General features: G+C 38.4%; 1 protein-coding gene across 2 annotated transcripts in view; it reads left to right on the top strand.

Moving 5' to 3' along the window:
- The first annotated feature begins 6,289 nt into the window (after window positions 1-6,289).
- Window positions 6,290-19,478, top strand: part of DENND2C (DENN domain containing 2C) — a 29,987-nt gene continuing 16,798 nt past the window's right edge. Inside the window, exon 1 of one of the 2 annotated variants that reach the window (XM_072137663.1) lies at window positions 6,290-6,556. The gene's annotated coding sequence lies outside the window, so the exon portion shown is untranslated. The remainder of the gene's footprint in view (window positions 6,557-19,478) is intronic. The other variant, XM_072137662.1, reaches the window with a different exon arrangement.

The following is a 19,478-nucleotide window of genomic DNA, read 5'->3' as shown; positions in this document are numbered from 1 at the left end:
GTGATACATCAGTATTAGCTCAGTCAGATGATTGCTTGTTCATGTCCCATGGTGGAGTTAATAAAAGATAAAAAAAATGTTGTAAAATAAAAATAAATTACTAAATATGCCCATACGCCCCATAAACATATAAAGAGACATATGCAAAAAATGGTCAAAATCTTAACACAAACCCCACATTTATAGCATCACCGCTTCCGTACTAACCACTAGAATTAAAAGAATATTATTGAACCTGTTCGATAAACACTGTAAAAAAACTGTTAAAAATCCATCAAAAATTTATATTTTTTACAGGAATACGAGGGGGTGATGAGAGGGGCCACACTAAAAGGGGGAGATAAGGGGGGGGTCACAATATGAAGGTTAAATGAGAGGGGCCACAATATGAGATGGAGGTTAAGGGGCCACAATATGAGTGGGATTGTGGGGGTCCACAATAATAGGGGGAGATGAGAGGCCATCATGTGAGGGAGAATGAGGGGATCCACAATATGAGGGGGAGATGACTAGGCGCAATATGAAGAATCGATGAGGTGCCACAATTTTAGGGGGCACAATATGAGTGAGATTAGTAAATGTGCCCCAATATGTCTGCATTGCATTTTAAAAAGCATTGCAAACACAATGGGAAAAACGCAAACTCAAAATACATCTGTGTTTTTAACATCATTAGTAATGCATTTCAAAAAGCAATACAAACACAATAGGCTATATTTACTAACAACAGTGCAAACTGCACTAAATGCATGTATAGTGCAGGGTGCGCCTGATTCAAGATTTCTGGTGCATGTTCTTCATTAATCTAACACCCTCTGCACAGCTCCGACAGAGTGCACCACTTTTTTTTGCATCTTTAACATAGGGGCATGCAACACAATTCTGTCAGACTTTGTTAAATCTGAATCCGGTGTGAACCGGAAAACCCCCTAATTTGTTTTGCATGATGTCTAGAACAGCTGCACCACAAATGTGGCGAAGGCACTTCTTAAATATCTATGAAAGCAGTTTGCACTAAGAAGAAGGTGCAAAGTCCGACAGAAAACTGGCACATGGCCTTTAGTAAATGTGCCCCAATGAGGGTTATTTATCATTCGTTGCTGCTCGTGTGCTGGGTATGATAGCCCTGCCAAGGGCTCCCGCCTCTTGATGTATCCTGCAGGTGGTTGTCTAGCATCTTTTTCTACACCAGGTGCTACAAATGTGAGTAGTCACCAGAAGCAGCGAGTGCATTGGTGCAAGGACAAGAACACCCCATGCTGATTACTCCGTCTTCCCCTGAACTCCTCTTCATGCCCCTCCACGTCCCCCTGGCGTGGATATGGCAGAATAGGGAAAATAATCGCAAGTGCTGGCAATACTCTAGCATCTGCGATTATTGCAGGACATTTACGCATAGAAGTCCTGATTAATACCCTCCTTTCAATGTGGCCTAAAAATGTACATTTAATATTTCCCCATAGTAGAAGGTCGGCCCCTAAAATCAATTTCACTGGTATGCCCTAGGTCCCCCAGTCCGACCCTGTACGTGTGGAGGGGTGCCACAGAACATGGGGCATTAGAAGCAGAGGGTATGAGAGAGGAGGTATTTTTTAATGGGGAGGATAACAGAAAAAAAAAGGTCATTATAAGTGGGGAAGGCTTCATAAAAAGAACATTGTAAGGAGGGCTACTTAAAAGGGAATATAAAAAGTGAGGGATAATTAGAACGAAGGCTTCACATAAGGTTGGTAGGAATGTTTTCAAGATGACAAGTGACCCTGTATCACATACTTTAGCAGACTAATGCTGAAATCCTTTTCTTTTCTTTTCATTTCATTAATCAATAGTAAACTTTAGAATATATTTTATTAAAGATAAAATGTTTCCTGTTCTTCACTCTTATGAATTATGTACACACAAAAGCAGACAAACAAGGAGAGGAGACTTAAGCTTTTAAGGAATTAATTCTTTATAGATCAGCATTACATTTTGGTAAGAATATAATGAAATCAAATTACATGTTATGCGGGCGTTTAAAGAGTTAAAATAGACAGAAGAAACATGGGCAACAAAGCCAGTTTATTGATAATTTCATAAATTATATGTTTAGTTCATTTGCAAGCTATCTGCAAGAAAGTAATAGAGAATTTATTCTCTCCGTACAGTAAGTAAAATCCCTTGTCAATATGAAAAGCCATGTGCTCTTTCTAATACAGTTCAGATTCTGTTTACATATCAACACATTTGTCCTAGTACACACAGTTATGTCCCGTACATCAGTTTCCTACGGTACACTACATTCTTGTAATTGTCACATTGTGAACACGAAGATATTGTCCGCTAACAGAAGGTGAATCCTTTTATTCACGTTTTCCTGAAAAATCATATGATGCCATGAATTCATAAACACGTTTACCCACTCCACATGGGTAGACACTACACTAGACAACTAAAATGTGTCATAGATGAAGGTCTAACCAGCACACATAATACAGGTACATGTAATGCATACTTAAGCCACTGAAAAGGATGACCTCGGGACCCCATACTCTTAGATAAAAGATTGCTTTGTCACCATGTATTAAAACAATAAACATCTTATACTCACCTCTCTCTGTTCTCCCTCCCATTCTCCTACGTTGGTGTCCGTTACTGTTGGACTGAAGAGATTCACGCTGCAGTGTTGAAGGCACTATTGATGTTGTATCACTGCTGGCCTCTGTATACAAACGGCTGGCAGTACCAAGAGATGACCCCGGGTTAACGTAAGCCCAGAACGAGGTGAGTATAAGATTGTTTTATTGTTTTAATACACCCCCCATATAAACTTTGTTTCTAATCCCGGACAACCCTTTTATACTGATAAAATAATGTATATTTGTTGTGATAAAATGGTTGAGATATAAATAGGTTGAAATATAATAATTTATCATAATTCAGTCTTATAGAAGCACATTTCAACCACCATGATGATATATAGAGAGTGAATATTCAGAATGATGTAACATTCTCCTATCTAGATATAAGGTCTATGCGCCAGCATAGAGTCGAGCAATCATGTATGCCAAATTTTGGCCTTACACGTTCACTTTTTAGAAAAGTGGAATTCAGGGCATAAAAAGTTTTTGCATAAAAATTACAAGTTTTAAGGTTATGTGTTGGCCATAAATTTTCAAGGTCAACCATAATGCAGTGAGTCACTCCCTCCATATGGGATATCTTGAACTAACATGATAACAGAAAGGACCCCTGGAGAGACTGCTGTAAGTACTGCTCCTTTCATTGTATTTTATCTTAAAAACAGCTTCCACATGGTCTGTATTTCAAGAGCCAAATATGTCTACCTAAATAAGCCCTTAAAGGGGTAATTTACAACTCAGTTGTTCCCGATTGAGTTTATAACAGTCCTGTCTCCATTACTATGAGATAGTTGGAGTTGAAGAAACAGCTACACAAATAGACTCCCATGTAACACCGTTAAAAGCTAGATTACTGAAGCTGGGGGTTGAGAAAGCACCCCTCCACCACCCACTAAATTTAGAAAGAGAAAAGTGAAATGCTAGAATTTAATTCATATGCAAAAGAATTGATGGTGCCTACATTTTTCTTCCATTGTCATAAGAATGACTATTCGGGTTTGGTCAAACCATGTATTTTGTTCTATATTTCTTAAAGGTAAAAGTAAAGTAAAATTAAGGTAAAAGAAAATGTACTTCAGTAGATGAGATCTATATGAAGTGTTGTAGATTAGCATAATGTCCTAAATAGAGACACCATGTCAGGACACTTCAAAGGAATTCAGAAACACAAAAGAGATCTCCCCTAATGCTTACTATTACCAGAAAAAAAGAAATACCAATTGACATCTAGGTAACAGGAAGGTGACCTCATATGCATTACAATCCAATTACATGCACTGTACTGGAGCATAGTATTATATAAGATAGTTAAAGTGCCCATGCATTTGCATCCAAGTGCCGGCTGCTATCCTTCCTAACCTTTCTCAGCATGTATGTCTTTTCACTAGAGAGTAGAATAAATGGTAGCAATATAGGATTAAAAATATTGAGTCACATGACATCAGATTAAAAAATTCTCTTGAATTTGCATCTTTATTCAATAGGCGAGAGCAGTTTAGGCTGCTTAATAAGAAATCTAACCTACTTCGCTTAACCCCTTTAGGACTCTAGGACACAGCCCCATTTTTCAAATCTGAACTGTGTCACTATAAGTGGCTGTAGCTTTGGAACACTCTAACATCTCCAGGGGATTTTGAGATTATTTTGTCATGACACATTGTACTTCAAATTAGTTTAAAAATTTGGATGATATCTTTTGTGTTTTGTTATGAGAAAAAAAATGAAAATTTGCCAAAAATTTTGCAAGATTCTTCAATTTCAAAGTTCTAAATTCTCTACTTATGAAGAAGTTAGTCAAAGCATGGTATTTTAAGAATCCACTTATTTTTGGAAAATGTTATAAGGCTTACAATTTGGGTGCCATTTTTCAAATATTTTGGAAAATCGCCAAAACTTATATTTACAGGTACCTGCTCAACTTTTAATTGACTGTGAGAGGCCTAAATAATAGAAGGAACTTACTACATTATGCAAACTAAAACCTTCAACATATGAAAAATCACTTCCAATTCCTGGGATTGTTTCTGATCATGTTCATAACAACGTCATTTGGCCAACCCTCTATTTTGCCCACAAAATATAATACCCCCTTTAGTCAGGATTGTAACATGAGGGGGTGCATAGGGTGTGGTCGCAACCAGGACCAAGAGACCTAGGGGGCCCATAAGGTGTCAATATACTATAAACCATACATTATAAATGGTACAGACTTTGCACTGAGGCCCATCAGCTTCACATTACGCCACTGCCTTTAGTGGTACTCATGCTGTATAATGTCCAACCACAAATAATATTAACCCCTTACAGTAGCCCCTTACTTATAAATCCACCTTAAATGTAGCAGCCATTTTTAATACTCCCCTTTCAGCAGCCCACCACTTAAAATTGTCCCTTCTATCTAGCCCCTTCCTTTCAAAGTCACTTTTTTATGGCCCTGCATTTATATTGCCACCTTTCTTCAGCTTCCCAAATTATACCTCCTTCTGTTTACATCCCAATTTATAATGATCCATTTTTTGTTGCCCACAAAAACTTTCCTCATTCCCCCACAGCAGTTCTCCTGTCTCTTCTCTGCTGCTGCTGTGTGCTGCTCTGAAGCTGGCAGGCACAATGATGACATCAAATCTTGCATCTCAGCCTTGGCATCACACAGAAGTGACAGGAACATAATGGTGAAATGGATACTGGCGGCTCCCTACTTCACTGTAATCAACTTAACCCACATCTTAAGACACATGTGGAACATTCCTTCTGCTGGCCAAGACAGAGCCCAAAAATCAAGGACCATATAACGGAGTATTTGACATTTCAGAAGTATGCATCTGATGTGATGATAACTTGCTATCAGTGGATTTCTCAGTTAAGCAGTTGCAGGGTAACATGATGATCTTTCTCCCATCTTGATCCACTTCAGAAAGTGCATAAAAATAACCTAAACGTGTGTTCTCAAAGAGAGCTAAAGGTTTTCCATCGTTGCTATTTTGAAAATATGAAAAAAGTCTAATTAATAAATCCCAAAGGCCCCTTTCACACTTGCGTTTTTCATGCGCGTTTTCTGCGCGTGCTTTTGACGCGCAGAACTTGCATTGCACTCTGACCCATTGTAACCAATGGGTCTTTTCAGACTTGCATTTTTTTTCACGCACACACGCGCGTTTTTTTTAACGCGCGTTTAAATCTCGACATGCTCTACTTTTGCAAGTCACGCGCGTGAAAAACGCACCATACAAGTCTATGGAGATGCATCAAAAACGCATTGCACTCTGAGACACTTGCAAGTGCAATGCAAGTGCAATGCGTTTTTCACGCATCAATTGCCATAGAAAAGATAGAGCTCAGTCCTGAGTCCATTTCACGCGCATTTTCTGCAATTGCATCAAAAACGCGCGTGAAAAACTGAGACACTGAACAAACTCTGACTGAAAACTGATTGCACTCTGATGCAAAATGTGCGTTTTTCACTGACCAAACACTGATCGCACCCTGATCAAACTCTGACGTGATCTGCAACTCAAGTGTGGAAGGGGCCAAAGTTTCTCATTAATAAGGAATTCTGACCAATTTTGCATCGTGACGTAAAGTTAGGAAGAAAGGACCAAACACATGTATTGTGATCTCACATCAGAGTTGATTTCCACGTGGGGGGAGGAGTAGATGACAACACAGGCTTCCTCCTCACATACACAGTGCTATGTCAGTAGTCTCCACCCAGCACATTCACTAACAAGCCCCTGCACATCCACACTTCTGACTAATAAGCCAACTACAGGGATCCTACTCAGTGCTGAGCTCTGGTGTGTCATACACAGGACATTCACACTGTATTCATCACACTGACTGCAACAAGGAATTGAGAAACTGCAGAGTGGGTTATTCTATCCTCCTGTAATGTGGATTTTATTCTGAAGCTACTCAGGCTTTTGGACCATACACTGGTAAGTAATTCTCTGCTTGCCTATGTTTTTTGGAATGTGCCCAGCTGGGTCTATTCTCACCTGTATCTGGCTCTAGTATTGTTATACCATTTACCGACTGAACTTTTCTCATTGTGTTACTTGGAAATGTTGGTTTTTAGACCTACTGTATATGTAATTTTTGGGAACAGAACAGCATACTTTCCTTTGGTGTGTTCTCCGTATATTGACGGCAATGCGTATAATATCCTGCTGGACAAAGTTTTGAAAACCGCAACAGCCTGAAAAGGGGAGGAGGGAATTGAATCCCAATCTAGCCCTGAAGGTTATCATATTACTAGGATAGGTTAAGATGATTGCTATGATATGGAAATGTAATGTATATGTTACCACTTTTCCAAATAACCAACAAATAACAAATTAATGCAAGAAAATTGTAGAAGCATATACACAAAACTTCAGATAAATCAGAGAATTAAATTGCTGCCTATGTTTTGACTAGGCAATAGTGGTAGCAATAAATTATAACCGTGTTCGCTATGTGTGATGAAGTTGAAGGTAATAGGAGCTATTTGAACAGCGACATGAACCAGAATTTTGCATTCATTTGCACCATATTTATGTTTCAGATACTTTTTGAGAAAAGTAAACATGAAGCAGGGAAGGAAAAAGTTGAATATTATTACAAAAGTTTCTTATGTTGCGCCAAACCTAGTATACAGTGTAAGCCAGTGTTAGACAGGAAAAAGTGTGTATAGGCTCAGCAGTGAAGGCTCCCCTCTTAGTTATGTTTGTACAGTGTAAAGGGTGCATTCACACGGTCAGTTTTTCAGATGCAGTTTTCAAAACCAAAAGGAGGTGTAGATCATAATGGGAGTGCTACTCCTCCTTTTTTTTAACTCCACTCCTGCTTTGGACAAACTGCATCGGAAAGATTGACCATGTGAACGCACCCTTAGGCGATTATGTACTATGACAGTTGTAGTGTTTTAATAGTTAATAGTGCATTAGGCATTTCCCTGCAGCAGATATTTGATTTCATTATGGGAAAGATGGCTGAGAGGAACTTTTTCCTGCACTACAATGTTCACTTCAGTACTGTAGGCATGAAAATTTGTATTTTTATTATTAATGGAATAATCAAGTAGGATTCCAAGTTTGGGAACTAATAATAGTAATATGCATGACTACTTATCATGAATATTGCTATTGAAAGGATAATTTGATTCAAATTTGTTGTCATGAGGGCTGCCATGTTATACATTCCCAACTAAGTCTGCATGGTGTCCCTACTATCATATGCTATGGAACTGTAGGAACTTCAGTATCCATGAACTAGTATTTTTTTCTGTGTTGTATTGTGCAATTAACAACATATTCTTCCATCTATATACGTCAAGTCAAAACGTCTTGGTCATTTAGGTTTCAGTCCTAACTACTGGTTTTAAAAGTGAAAGGGAAGTGCAAGTTCCAGGTTGGCTGTTCATGTGACATAGTGATGAAGCCAATTACAGAAATGGTTTTACTGAGTCACCTGGTAGTAAAATAATAAAAACAATAAATTATTTAAATAATATATCATTTAGCATCCGAAAATAAGATGCATGACTAATGAAGGGATCACAGACCCATGTAATCTACAGGAATGGCCTTTAGAGTGGCCGTCCTATAGCTGCATATACTAGATAGTCTGTGTGAACTGGAAGAAATGGTTTTCAGAAGTTCCCCATCAAATGTAACTGCTGAAAAAAAGATAATTGGTCTGCTCTATCTCTGGTGATTTTTGGTATGGATAGTCAAAAAAAAAATATTATTGCAGATGGGATTATTTATAAGATGCGGTGTGGTTGCCCACTTTAGCCTGTGGTGGGCTGAAAGACATTTGTGTTGTGTCCAGAGAGTCTGTCAGAAAACACAGGAAGCATTTAACTTATTTTTGTCCTTTTTCTAAAAAAAAAATCTTTGAAAACTACCCAGGTGACACATTTAATAAGCTTCAGATCCCTGACAGCTCTTTTTAGTTTGTAGGGTGTTGACACACAAGTGTTTATCACACCACCACTTCAGCCAGAAAAGTGCTGACAGGTAGAAGTTAAGAGGGACTGCTCCCAGGGCCTATTAAAGGAGTTCTCCCAAGGTTGAAAAACATGTATGCTTTCTTCCAAAAACAGCGCCACCCCTGACCATGGTTTGTGCAGGTATTGCAGCTCAGCTGTATAGAAATGAATGGAGCTGAGTTGCAATACCACACACCACCTATGGTTAGGTGTGACACTGTTTTTGGAAGAAAGCTGCCATGTTTTCCAACCTCAGGAGAACCCCTTTAAGACTTCAAGTAATTGCTGCAGTATAGATATACCAAGATTGCTGGGTGCAGATTCAGATAGTTTCCTCTATGTAGTCAGTGTTTCATAGTGGCCATGCATCCATAATGTTTGCCGAGAATTGAAAGTATGTTCACAAAGCACAAGCCTTCTTATTATGCTGCAGCCTCTGAGACAAAGGGGATAACCTTGATAAAGTCAAGGCTATTTAACTCTAAATAGGACACCCAGTGCTGAGTTTTTTATATCTGTGAATGGTCAAACTGATCACAGAAAAAGGATCTCTTTTGTACACATCCTTTTTTATATGGGCGCAAAACAAATAATGGGGTACATCAGATCTGAAATAATCTTATTATTGTTGTGCTTATTTTGCTTGGATCTTAAATTGGGGATACTAAGGATATTTCATGGCTAGTATCCATGTTCATCTCATTAAAGGGCATTTACCACCAGGATAAAGGACTGTATGCAGTTGTTAATGGAGCCTGGAGCCTCACAGGCTCATTTGCATACAGTCATGCAGTGATTAAAAAAAACATTAAAAGAGACATCTAAAAACATATAACAAAACTTGAGCTGTAAACTCGGATAAAAAAAGATACTCCATATCACTATTGTCCAAGGATAAATAGAAGGTCCTCCAAAGATAATTTGGCCCTGACTACACATTCTCCCTCTTCCTACAGTCCCAAGTAGGGAAGTAAGTATCACTTTAATATATGGCTGAAAGCAGCATCTTTTAAGTTGCTTGGAACTGCAGGAAGATTCTTTGAGTCCTGTGTGGTGTGCTGGGGTGATGGCCCGGGTGCCCAAAGAAAGAGCTCGGAGTGCCGCCTCTGGCACCAGTGCCATAGGTTCGCCACCACTGCTCTAGACCATGAGAACAAATCAAACACCATGGAAAGCTGACAAGTACCCACCAGACGCCATGTTAGCCCAACCAGTTAACACTGTCCGACACCCCTGGGTAAAAACTAGATGTATAAATGTGTTCTAATTATCAGTGCAAGATTTTTATATGCATCAGTCTTTATAGTGTTTGTTCCATGAAAGATACCCAGCCACTATAGATTGCCAGCCTTTATCCTGTGAACTTAAAGGGGACTTGTCGGGTGATTTGGGACACTAAACCACCCATAGGCCCTTATGGGCTGTAAGAATTTTTATGTTGGCACATGAAAGAAACTTGCCTTGTTCCCTCGCGCCTGCACGTTCGGCAAGACAAGCCAGCGTATTACACCCCAGCTTCACTGTGCAAGCGTCGTATGTATGGTCCATGCTCAATTAATCTGTGGAATTATCTCAGCTTCACTGGCTGCATTTTTGAGAAGAGGCACTGGTTTGGGATCTGCAGATGTGAGTCCAGTGTGCCTCATCAGACTCACATCTAGGTGAGTAAAAAAGTGTTTTTCTATTTTTACCCACCTACCACCTTCATGCAGGTCGATTTGGACCCCAAATGGACCAGTCAGGTCTCTGGTGTGGAAGTGTAGCTAATGGTGGAGCACATTTGTGTCCTGTCACTCTCATGGCAAATATATCAAGAGGTGGCATAGCTGCAAATCGTAATTTCTTGGAGAAAACTGGCGTAGAAACACTGATAAATTCCCTCCTAAGTTTGCATTGCAAAAGGTTGAGCTCCGCCAACTTTGCGGTACCGAAATCATGGCATGTAATCCAACTCAATCCAATTGATTGCAGCTGGTTACAGATGCTTGTGTAATGGCTGTGGAATTACCACTGGGGCAAATCTTTCAGCTATTCTGCTATGTCTGCAGATATTCTTATTTCCTTATCATATTTCTGCAAAGATCTTTAAAGGAACCCACTTTTATAAATTACTATTTCCTTCATTTGACTGAAAAACATTTCATTTGGAATCCAGTTTTTGTTGGCAGAACATCCATTCAGTTGTTTTTTTTTTTTTTGCAATTAGTGGAAAACTGCAACAAAATCAGATTTACTTTAGTCTATTAGATCAGATCCCAGATTAATGTGATGAGTCGCTATTTACAATGTGTCCTTTGTATTCAATGTTGTCTTATGCATCGAGTGTGGTCACGAAATCTTCCTTGAAATACTGAAAGTCACTGTGTTATTTGAGAAGGTAGCGTTGAAACTGTTGCCTTTGGCCATGTAAACAGCAACTGGCTGCTTGTAATCTGTGAAAAAGCCTTGAAGCGTAATCTTCAATGGGGGATGGAATATCAACAGGCTGACCATTCGCATATGTGCACATTACTACACAAGCTTAAATATAGTGTATGTAAGGGAGTTCATAGAGATTGCCACTTATGACATATAAACTTTGAAGATAGGGATAATGGTTAAGTTGTATGTATAATGTATAACCATTATAACTGGATATAAACACACTTGAAATCTATGAAACATATATAAATGCACTGAAGATGTTTACCATGTTTACCATGGCTAGTTTGAATCCATTATTCTTCCTTTGTGAAAGTTTAAGCAGCTGTGAAAATGTTAATACAGCTGCTTACACGCCCAGCAATGAAGAAAAACGGATTCAAATCAGCCAAACGCATGCGTTTTAGTGAGTTTAAAAACTGACCAAGAACTCACCATGTGACTGCACCCTTCAGAAAATTTAACATTTAAAGGGTTTGTGCTATAATTAACTCTTACCTGCCATCTAGCGATTGGAAGAATGGGGAACAAAAGATGTGCCTCATACTATGTGCCTACTCAACCTGCACTCTATTTGCTTCTATGGGACTTCTTGGCAAGTTTACAGGACAGTTGGATACCTAGATGAAGCTCTGCCTGACAAAATTCTCATAAAATCAGTACCCGCCTTGCTGTGATACTAAATTACAGCCATAAAAGAAATGGTTACCGGTATTAGAAAATTGCTGTATGTGTGTTTTTCCAAAAGCTGTAAGAATAATCCCTTTGCCTTTAAACAGCTTCCCTTTCTTGGGTTATTATGTGTTATTAGCCGTATTTAGTTACTTTAATCATCACTAAAGACATGCAATGTGTCTTTATTCTGGTAGGTGTGTGTTCACTACTTCCCTGATGATTGTGACCAGCTAGGAAGCGGCTGCAGACACTCTTTGCTCACAAAGGGATTTTGGAGTGACACAAAGAATAATTTCCCATTATTGACATGGATATGCTTTGTTGTGTAATATAAATCATGAAATGTACAGTATACTTGCTTCTATAGAGATGGGGCTTTCAGTTGATTCCAGGTTAGATGACCTATCAAGGGCCATATGATTTATGAACTATAGCCTCAAAGAAGTTGCTAGAAAGTGCAAAAAAATCAAAGACCAACTTTGACCTAATAAACCACTACCAGTATGTTGCTAAGTAGCTGAACACCCAGTGTATTGATAACATCCAAACAATTAACTTTGAAGTGAGATCGAAATTGGTTGTATAAAGTCAGAAAGACAGAGATTTTAACACTGAAGTCAAGCTCTCTTTTCCTCAGAAAGCCCCTTTCACTTTAATTGAGGGTTCTGCATCCAGATCAACTTCATCTCCTGAAGTCCGATGCATGATGTCAGTCACAGAGGAGGAGGCATTCGGAGCTCCCCACATTGACTTCAGTGTTAAACTTTCTGCCTCCTTGACTTTATACAACCAAATTACAGCTCTCTTCATAGTTGATTTTATAGATGATGCCATCACACTGAACCATGATAGAAACTAAAACTAGAAGGTGTTACACTGACAATATACTGTTAGTGGTTTATTAGGCTAATTGCTGATGACAGGTTACCTTTAAGGGTCTGTCTAGCCCAGAAATATTTACAACGGCAAATTATGGTATAAAAATAAGCAGTCACACACAATACCTCTTACAATAACTTTTCATTAAATTTACTATGGCAAGCCTCATCCTATTGTCTTGTTTGGTAAAGTCCGGATTGTGGTTCGATATGTCAATAATACTTGTTTATTACATGTTTGTCATGAAATCTGTCGCCCATACATTTGCAAAATTCAGTTGTAGCCAACAATAGAATTAAACTTTGATCTTAATCTTTGAGCTCCATGACACATCTGGGTGGATTCTATTTTCTATAGCAGGAATAAATTATAGCTTATAGAACATCTATATTGGATGGCAATGGGCAAAGCTAGAGGTGCATAAGAATAGAAATTATTTCATTTCTATAACAATAGAAATAATATTTAATGCATAAAACTTATGTAAAAGACATTATTTCAGTTTGCATACACAAAGATTCTACCTTTACATATACCTTAAATATAAATCAGCTGTAGTGGCCTAGGGATCCCCCATACAACTGATATATATATGAAGGGGGGTATTGACTGTCACACTTCTTTAAAGTGATAGAAAAAACTTACATGAAAAGGTATATGTTTTTCTTGACTTAAATGTAACCATTGTAGCTAAATGTCTTATGCTGATTGATTGATCAATGATCTTATGTGTATGGGTCTTCTTCCTCTGTATGTAAATGTTGAGAAAAGAGCAGTTCCAAAAGGGATTTCTACATGCTTAATTCTCTGTTTTTCATCCAAAGAAGCTACTACAATAGATGTTTGGAAGTTTACTCTTTTTGCTTCAACATGCATGCATAAAGTACAGTACAGTAGCAGTTGACCACAAAACCTTTTCCCTCATGAGTATGGTAAGCTTTAAAGGGAACCTGTCAAGCTTTTTACAGGAACCTGTCATTTGGGACACTAAACCACCCACAGGTATTTAGGGATTTGGTGTCCTAAATCGCTCCCTACATGATCGCATAAAAAAATCCCAAACATTTATACTTACCTTCGTCTAGAGCAGTGGCGGCGAACCTATGGCAGGGGTGCCAGAGGTGGCACTCGGAGCCCTTTCTGTGGGCACTCAGTAGAGAATTTACCAGATAGGACTCGAGGCTTCTTCCTGTGGTCCAAAACAGCGCGGGATGCGCCACGCTCAGTGCTATTTTAAAGTGACACCTACTTGGCTACCAGGACTACAGGAGGTGACCAGAAGGTGATGGATTACCTTTAGGGGACCCTGGTGGGAAGCTACAATCCAAATGTCTCCGGCTTTCTATTGCATTGGTGTCCTCAGGACGCCAATACGATTAATAGGTTACTGCTAAAATTGTCATGTTGGCACACTGCGACATAAAAGTGGGTTTTGGTTGTAGTTTGGGCACTCTGTATCTAAAAGGTTCGCCATCACTGGTCTAGAGCTTCAGAGCTCCTGCATGTTGCGGATAGTGTAGCCAGCATGGTACACCCCAGCTTCACTGCGCAAGCACTGTAGGTACGGAACATGCACAGTAAATCCAGGATATTGTCCTGACTTCACTTCCCACAATGCGAGAGGAGGCACTGACGCTGATGTAGGCTGATGTAGGTCTGTTGTGTCGGACTCCCATCCAGATATATATGTATGTATGTATATGTGTGTGTGTGTGTGTGTGTGTGTGTATATATATATATATTTTATTCAGGCCTTGCATAGCTTGTATACAGGTCTGTTTTGGGACCTGGCAGGTTCTCTTTAAGGTTTAATGGACAAGTTTTTGGAAAAAAGCATAATCACAGTTTTTGGGGCACTTTATTGACATTAAGCCAGAAGTAGATTTACCAGGAAGGAGAATTAAAAGTCCTTTGAAACTACTGCTGGCTTTACCTTAAAAAAGTTTCCTGAAAAACTGCAATAAATTTGGCTCTTTAAGTTTTTAGCATTACACACATTTAATTTACGTATAACAAAGCATATAATTTCATAATGTACCAACTGCAACTTCTTACACTTGTTTCATGAGTGATAACGCACAGTAAGTCAGTGTACTCTTGTTCCAACCTGTAGGTCTACGTTTACGCATACACAATAGTCTAACAACGCTCCAGATTTATCACAGTGGCTCAGATTGTTTGAATAATCTTGTGAATAGACTTCCTTTCTAAACTAAAGTTTACACCATCTAATGGCAGGCATGGTTTGCAGGCCACATTAATAGTGTTAAACTAGTCTGAAAAAGTTACCGAAACATATTGTGCATTAAAGTGTTACATTTTGGTGCATATTACACCTTCTGTAGGCAATTTTTTAATGGTTATTGAGCTATTAGAATGACAATTGGAATCGTAGAGGGTTCTTATAGTAACCAATAAATAGTCGTGCTATTGTTCCAGTGCTGGTTGTGCTAAATGAGGGGAAAAGGGAAATGTTATAAGTAAGGGAGAGAAGATGGTACTGTCTCACTGTACTTGCAATTGCTTTTATAGCTGACCCTTACAGTAAAATACATTGCAGTTATTTTAGGTAAAAAGTACCTGCATATATAATTGTACATTCTTGATATTTTCACAATGCTGCTATAGAATGTTATTTCCTATCAGGATTCCAGGAGCTATACCCATAATGTATGGGATTTTAAATGAAAAGCACTTATGACTGCCTGGGCATTGACGTTATTATTATTCACACAGAGAAAGATTTAATGCTAAATATTATACAAAATGCAACAACACCAACTCCATGGCATAGTTGGGCTCCCAGAGGTGGTAGAGAAATGAAAAACTTGGGTGCTGTATAAGTAACTGACTATGGATGAATCAAAGCACAATATGATTTGTCATGGCTTACCTATGTAGGCACAGCATAGTACTACTACTCATTTCCTGTGTGTGTGTGTGTATATATATATATTAGGCACAGTACTATTATTTCCTTTATATATGGTCACAGCATTGAACAACTATTCTTAATCTGTATTTATGGGCATAGAGTACTACTACTATCTTGTAATTTTGTACTGTAATACTATTATCCTGTATATATGGGCACTGCACAATAGTGTACTTGTGTACTGTAAAATGGCCACTGCACAGTATTACTTCAACGGCCATGGTGTGTTCACAGATATTTTTATTAACAGAAATCATACTATGCCCACATATACAGGATAGGAGTAGTAATACTGCATTGTGCTCATAAGTACAGGATAGGGGCAATAGTACTTTTCTCTGTTGGTATTACAGCAAAGGATTGTGTGTGTGTGTGTGTGTGTGTGTGTGTGTGTGTGTGTGTAATATATATATATATATATATATATATATATTACACATAATTGATCCATGGGCTACCCCACTCTACTTTGCAAACTGAAACTAAATCTATGTATAATATGTACTATTTTTGTTAAACTGAAATACAAATCTTTAAGAGGCAAAAATTAAAAAGTTGCTTATGAGACTCTAAAGGTCAAAGTTCTTAAACCACAAGACCACCTGTCAAAGTGACATGAAAAGTTTGGGCCCCTGGTCCTTTGGCATTTTTATAACAGATTAGATTGGCAAAATGATTCACCCATCTCTATTTAGTAGCCTTAAATGCCACGTATTTCTCCAGTTAGACACCTGGGTCTTAATGTTATTTTTTGCTTCTTTAGTATAAAGTGAAAATAATTTATAAGCCTAGAAGGCTCACATGCTTTTATAAGACATATACTATAATGAAATAGCTGAATGACGTGGATTGTAGTCTTCACATGATGATGAAAGCAGATCATTAACTGGTTATTGACTGCTTCTAGTCATCAGATCCAAAGCTTAACCAATGTCCTAGAGGCCTGTACTTAATTGCTTTCCTAATGGCACTACTGTCACCGGAAACAAAAGGTGCTGAGTGGGGTGCTATAAACAAGCATCTATAAGATCCTAGGAAAACAAGTCATCATTAGGAAGGTCTACACTGCACTTTCATAACACGACATTGGGATTTTTTCTAGGTGGCAAAAATTTTTATTTGTAGTCCAAAAATATGGTTTTTTTAGAATGAGTTACTGGTGACTGGATCTTGACAGTTTAAGGGGCTTTTTAGCAGCAGGAAACACAACATTAATTCAATTCTGGCGACAGGTTATATGCGGTATTACAGTTTAGTCGTGTACTTTCAAGATAATTATCTCGCATGACCAGCCATCTCCAATAGACACATGTGGCTCTGTGTCAAAAAGAAAGCAACCATGCATTTTAAATAAATAGGATTGGTTTAAGGCCTAAAACCCACAAGCGAATCTGATGTGTCTAACTGGCATCTTTTGCTTGGCTAAATGTCCGGCCCGAACTCTGAGACAGGAACTGAACTGGCTGGAGAGCATTTATTAATTTCGGCGCTGGGTGGCTGGAAGCGTGCTATAATTTTCAGTGGGATGCAAGTTTGTAGTGGAGGGGATTAATGATTTGGCGCACAAACAAAAAGGATTGGAACTGTCTCAACATTTGTGAAGGTGAAATAGAACTCTATAGACCAGCTTTTAGCTGCTCTAATTTTGTGCCAAAAACTGAGCCACAAAAAGAGTCGGAAAACTATGAGCCAGAAAAGTAACAAATTCACAAGCAGCACCACACTTTTGGGCCCCCAAAAAAGAACAAGTAGTGAGTGTCGAAAAAATACCAAACTAGTGGCACAGTTCGTAAATATGGTGCAAGAGGCACAGTATTGGAAAAAAGAATTTTCCATTTTTTCAAATTTTCCATTTGAGAGGAGATAATAAATGCCCCCTTCTAAGTTCAGTTGCAGTCTCTGAGCATTTGGGCATTCTGGCAAGCACACAATGCAAATTTTATGCAATTTAATTGTATCAGACTCACTTGTGGGTTTTAAGACTACCGATAAACTGGCATAATGCCAAATTAAGCTGTAGACTTCAGACTTTACACCAATTGATATGGTTTTCATGGCTCCCGAGCTAGGTGCTTAGATACAATAAGATGAAATATATCAGTTGTTTCTTTATAGTTTTCCTACTTTTTAGATACTTCTTCTTTTTATTGGCTTTCATTTAAAAAACTTCATTACAAAATTCTATAAATACTGCCTGTGTAATCCCTGTCTTGGATGACGGACGGATAGAAGATAAATAAATAAGTATTTCTCCTGGCCCTAGTTCACCGATTTTAAGCTTGGAAAGTTAAGATGCCATTGCTCAATGGTTATTTATTTCATTGTATTCAGTATGCAATGGAATGTGTCACCTATCTGTAAATGTTACAACATGCTTCAGGCTAGGCATTTCTGATCCGCACTAAGTATTTTTATGTCTCTACTTACTAAAAATGGCCGACCAGAGTTAGTAAAATGAAGAAGACTGCTGCTTTTTCTTTAGTTGCGGACTTTCATTTTTCACCTTATAATGCAAAGGATGAAAATTCAGTTTTTATGATGGTTCTGTCCTTGTCCTACAAGTGATCCATGTGCTATATGCCCATAGCAGGCATAGGATATGCTAAGTGGTTAAGGTGTGGGTGTGGTGTGGCAGGCTGTGGGCCGGTCCAGCGCAGGTACAACCCAGCCCAGTGAAATAAGGCCTGTACCAGGACCTGGATCGGGTTACAGCACACTGGCAGATCCTGGGGTAGAATGAATCCAGGCGTAAGATAATGTTCTGGTAATGTGCACGGCGCGAAGAGCATCAAGAGCAGGTGTATGATGATAAATTCCCCTCATAGAGTGCTCTTGATAGCTGCTGTATGGATGCTCCTACACATTGGTTGCCATTTTATACAGAAAACTATCAAAAACTATTTCTCATCATTTGTTAGGGTTCTTTTTTTTTTTTTTACTTTTCATATTAAACTGTGTGCTTTATAGCCTTTAGCTATGAAAGCTGGGTAAAGTACTCTAATTATCTGTAAGAGATCTGATCTGATGCCTAGTGTAGTGTAGACCAGTTTATGTACAATTCATGCAAAGCTTTTGGAATACAAGGAAATAATGAGAGGGTAATGGTTATTTTTTTTGTATAGAAAAAAAAATGATTAAAACCATTCATACCCTGAGTCACGTCATCCATAAACAGCTGCTGCCACACCTGCCTATTATGCTGTGGAATTAACTGGAGGTTTCTATCATGTTTTCACTTGTAGTAGATTTATTACTTTCTGTTGAAAATTTCTATAAAAGCTAATCATGCAGCGCACATCACATAACAGGAAACAGCCTGTTGGTTGTCACCTCACATCAACAGACAGTTGTACAGATATCGCTTACATAAAAAGTTAACAAAGAATTGGAAGGAAATGTTGTTTTGATGGGACAAGATTTATACATTTTTTTCAATGAAAAATAAAATTAATAAAAAAAAACCCTATTTTTCGAGTCCTAGAAATGGTCTCTTCAGTACGTGCAGCCATTTCTGTAAGCATAGGGAACTCACAAGACTGTAGTCGGCAGGGAATACGCTTATTAGTTAGGCGACCGCTTTTATATCATTTAGAATAAGTTTGATAGTAACATTTCAGCAAGTAAATAAGGCAATGGTGTTGTTGACAGATCAAACTGTATAGGTAGCAACGATTTCTTTTTTAACATACATTTTTTTTATTGGGTTTTATAAAACTAATTATACAGTACAGGGAGTTAATAATCCCGGTGATCCCCCGGGGTAAACAGATTGCAGCGGTTCAAATAACAATGCAGTAATACAAATCTCAAGTATAAGGGGGAAGAAGGAAAAGGGGGATAAGAAGAAGGGAATGGGAAGGGTAGAAGAAGAGAGTACATATCAGATAAGGGGGTAACAGTAGCAATAATCACAATATTAACAGTTACTTGTTTCCTGTATGCTTCAACCCATTAGGCTACATTCACGCAAACGTAT

Source organism: Engystomops pustulosus, chromosome 2 (genome assembly GCF_040894005.1).
Source record: "Engystomops pustulosus chromosome 2, aEngPut4.maternal, whole genome shotgun sequence".
Taxonomy (NCBI): Eukaryota; Metazoa; Chordata; class Amphibia; order Anura; family Leptodactylidae; genus Engystomops; species Engystomops pustulosus.
The sequence above is the reverse complement of the archived record's forward strand: the minus strand, read 5'-3'. Positions and strand labels throughout refer to the sequence as shown.